The sequence below is a fragment of the Mastomys coucha genome, unplaced genomic scaffold (genome assembly GCF_008632895.1).
Source record: "Mastomys coucha isolate ucsf_1 unplaced genomic scaffold, UCSF_Mcou_1 pScaffold15, whole genome shotgun sequence".
Lineage (NCBI taxonomy): Eukaryota > Metazoa > Chordata > Mammalia > Rodentia > Muridae > Mastomys > Mastomys coucha.
The window spans coordinates 150,013,100-150,017,810 of record NW_022196897.1 but is presented as its reverse complement, the minus strand read 5'-3'; the positions used below and the strand labels follow the sequence as shown (position 1 = coordinate 150,017,810).

Below are 4,711 nucleotides of genomic sequence, written 5' to 3'. Positions count from 1 at the left end.
CCTACAAGAACACAAATGCCAGCCCAGGCTACTATACCCAACAAAACCCTCAATTACCATAGATGGAAAAACAAGATATTCCTTGACAAAATGAAATTTACACAATATCTTTACACAAATAGCCCTACAAATAATAATAGATGGCAAACACCAACATAAGGAGCAAAACTATACCCTAGAGGAAGCAAGAAAGTAATCTTTCAACAAACCCACACAAACCTAATTCTACCTCTAACAACAAATATAACAGGAAGAAACAATTACTTTTTCTTAATACCTTAATATGAAAATTAATATTATCAATATATCCTAATTGATTGAAATCCAAAAATATGAGGAATTAGAAATTTGTTGGCTGTCATCCAGTGGTCTAATTTGGTAATTTAGAGAAATAGGTCCAATATTGTACAATCCATATATACTTTCAGCTTGTTTGTACTTGACAGTGTCTTGCTAGGTACCACATAATGGTCTTGAAATCTTGCTTCTCCTATCTCAGCCTCTCTATTAGGATTGTTTATTTGATGTTTTTACACTATGCTATGGTTTTCAGAACAGCTTACATATTTCAAAATTATTTATACAGCCAAAAGAAACATAGACAACTAACTTGGGAGGTGGCTAGTAAAAGAACAACAAAGAGTAAGACTGAATGCTTTGCTTGATGTTTGTAACTATTGTATCAATTTTGAAGAAGAGGACATTGTAAGTTACTCTTTCTCTGAGATGAATGCTTTTCAAAATCATCACAGATAATGAACCAGATTCTTACCCTCACCTAATGTCTGTGCCACCCTCCAAGCAGAACCATTGTTCATTGAAACACTTGGTGAATGACTTCATGGATAGACCATCTTAATACACTCACCATTTCTTAAATGAATGTAACCTGTTCTCTGTGGGCTGAGAATGAAGTCATTCACTCCAGTCAAATAGCTTTGACCATAGCAGGAAATCTGTATCTAAAAATCGTGCCTACAATTCATTTCCTTGGCACAGCAGAACTGTCAACTCTTAGCCTAGCTACTATGGAGGCAAAATCCTTTAGTGGTGTGAGGGGCATTGAAGTAAAGCCTTATTACAATGAACTTCAATGTCTAAAAATTGTTCTGATTTTGGGCTTTACTACAGTAAGAGCCAAGATTTTAAGCTCTACTAAAATCAAAACAAACAAACATACAAACAAAAAGACTTCATCTATTTATGTTCATTAAATAAACTAGTTGTGATGTATAATTTAAAATATACAGCTAATATGTTTGGAGTTATTTAAAATTTATATTGAGAAAAACATGTATTTTCAGTATTGCTACAGACAAGCATCTACATAAGACTGTTCAATTGATTGTTTTATATCAAACAACTTTTATAATACTCATTTTTATTGTTACAATATTTTATAAATTTTAAAGAATATGACAAAACAAACAAACAAACAAGCAAACAAACAAAAACTGCACAGCACACAGGCCTGTTGCTATCATATTTTGGTAATTGGATTTTGATACAACTGGCTTCCTGATGAGTCTATGAATTTTATTTTTTGCATTTAAAAATATTCTTAGAAGGGATCCACAAACTCATCGGACTAGATGTTATTGTGTGTGTATTTGTGTGTGTGTGAGATGTGTGTATGTGTGGTGTGTGTTTGTGATGTATATGTGTGTGGTGTGTGTATTTGTTGTGTGGTGTGTGTGTATGTGTGCAATGTGTATATGTGTGTTTGTTATGTGTGATATGTGCTGCATGAGTGTGATGTGTATATGTGAGTGTGTGCATGTGTGTGATATGTGTGATATGTGCTGCATGTGTTTGTATGTGTGTGATGTATGTGTAAGTGTGAGTGTGTTGTATATGTGTGTATGTGTGTGTGATGTGTGTGTATGAATGTGATGTGTGTGTGATGTCTGTGTATGTATGTGGTGTGTGTGATATGTGTGATGTGTGTTTATGTGATGTGTGTGTGTGTGATGTGTGTGTATGTATGTGGTATGTGTGTGATGTGTTTGATGTGTGTTTATGAATGTGATGTGTGTGTATGTATGTGATGTGTGTGTGATGTGTATAAGTGTGAGTGTGTTATATGTGTGTGATATGTGGTATATGTGTGATGTGTATGTATGTAGTATGTGTGTATGTGTATGTGAGTGATGTGTGTATGTGTGAATGTGTTGTATGTGTGTGATATGTGTGATATGTAGTATATGCGTGTAGTGTGTGTGATATGTATATATGTGGTGTGTATATGTGTGTGTTGTATGTGTGTGATATGTGTGATGTGTATGTATGTGGTGTGTGTGTGTGTGTATATGTGTCTGATGTGTGTATATATGTATGGTGTGTGTGTGTGTGTGTGTGTGTGTGTATGCACACTGAGGCCAAAGAAGGATGTCAGACATTCTTCTCTATCACCTTCTACTTTATTCCCTGAAGAAGACAGTCTCACTGTATCTGAAGCCAGGCTGGCAGCCAGCAAGGCCCTGCCATCCTCCTGTCTCTACCCAACATAGTACTGGGGTTACAAACTCACACATGAGTAGAGTTAGGTTTTTATGTAGGTTATAGGGACTTGAACTCTGGTCTTCATGTTTGTACAGCAAGCACTCTTACCCACTGCATCATCTCTCCAATTCAGAGACCAGACGTCTCCATGCAGAGATATTGTTAAGAGTTTCTGTTAGCAGATAGTTTTTTTTATTTTGTTTTGTTTTAGTTTGTTTTGTTTTTGTTTTTTGAGACAGGGTTTCTCTGTGTATCCCTGCTGACCTAGAACTCACTCTCTAGACCAGATTGGCTTCAAACTCAGAGATGCACAGGCCTCTGCCTCCTGAGTGCTGGGGTTAAAGGTATGCACTACCACTACCTGAATTTATTGTTCCCTTTTTTAAAATTATCTGTCTGCCAGGTGGATCTTCTAAGAGTTCAAGGCCAGCCTGGTCTACAGAGTGAGTTCCAGTACAGCGAAGGCTGCACAGCGAAACCCTGTCTCAAAAAACCAAAATAATAAAAAACAAACAAATACATAATTAAAGAGAACAATAATATTGTTAAAACTAAAACTTAAGTGGAATTTACAGTTAACTTGGCAATATAGGCAGTATATACACTTTCATTCACTTAAGCTTTTTTCCTTTTGATTTATCCTTATCTCATTGACTTATTTTTTTATCACATTTTGTGTAAAATAGGAAAAGTATATAATTACATAAATCCTCATCATATAACCCAGTCCAACTTCTGTTACCTATCTATTCATAGCCAAGTCAAAGGCAATTTCCTTTTGCTCCAGGAAGCCCCCAACTGTCCCATTGAGCTCCTGCATCTCTGTATCCAACACTGTCTCCCTCTGTGTGTGTGTATGTGTGTGTATGCGTGTGCGCTAATGTCCCTGTTCATGTGTGTGCATGTGCTAATGTGCAGGACACATGTTCATGTCTGCAGGTTAACATGCATGTGTTCACAGAGTCCAGAGGACAACTATGGGTATCATTCTTCAAGTAGCATCCACCTTTGTTTTGTGGCAGGGTCTCAAGTAGAAGAGACTGATTGACCAGCAAGCCCCAGGAATCTGCTTGTCTGGAATTACAGGACACAGCACCTCACATACCACTGCATACTGCATACAGCATTACAACACTGCACCACTGCATACAGTATCACACATAACACAGCACTGCACCACTGCACACAGCACTGCACACAGCACACAGCACTGCACCACTGCACCACTGCACACAGCACTGCACCACTGCACACAGCACCACACACAGCACACAGAACTGCACCACTACACATAGTACTGCACCACTGCATACAGTACTGCACATAGCACACAGCACCACACCACTGCACATAGGACCTCATCACTGCATACAGTATTGCACCACTGCACACAGCATTGCACCACTGCACACAATGCCACACATAGCATACAGCGGCCACACTACTGCACACAGCACTGCAGCACTGCACATAGTACTGCACCACTGCACACAGCGCCACACCACTGCACACAGCACTGCACACAACCCACAGCACTGCACCATTGCACACAGTACCACACATAGCATACAGCAGCCACACCACTGCACACAGCACTGCACTATTGCACACAGCACTATACCATACCACACACAGTACACAGCACTTTACTGCCTCATACACCACCGGACTTGGCTTTTATTTTTACCCACATTCTTAGGCTAGAACTCAGGCTGGCAAGGCAAGCACATTACCAACTGAGCTCTCCCAAGTCCCGACCTCCCATCTCACAATAGTGATGCATCTGACCATATCACTAGATCATAAAGCCCTCAAAGGCATGGACTGTGTCTTACTCATTTGCGTATGCTTCCCACAGACCCTGGTTTGAAATGAATAAATCTTGGGCCATTTTACAACCACCTGGGCTACTTTATAAAGTCAAATATCCCTGGGGCAGTAGAGGGGGCTCAGCAGGTAAGGACACCTGTTACTAAGCCCAACAACTTGAGTTAGACCCCTAGGGACCCATACAGTGGAAAGAAAGAACTGAGCCCCCCCCCCCAGCTTGACCTCTGAGCTCTAGGCGCGTGCGCGTGCGCGCGCGCACACACACACACACACACAAGAACAGGTCATACAACTTTAATTAAAATAAAAAGTCAGCCGGGCGGTGGTGGCGCACGCCTTTAATCCTAGCACTTGGGAGGCAGAGGCAGGCGGATTTCTG

General features: G+C 40.1%; 1 protein-coding gene across 1 annotated transcript in view; it reads right to left on the bottom strand.

The window, feature by feature from the left end:
- Pabpc1l (poly(A) binding protein cytoplasmic 1 like) overlaps positions 1 to 4,711 on the bottom strand; it is a 31,369-nt gene that overhangs the window by 11,485 nt on the left and 15,173 nt on the right. The window lies entirely within an intron of this gene.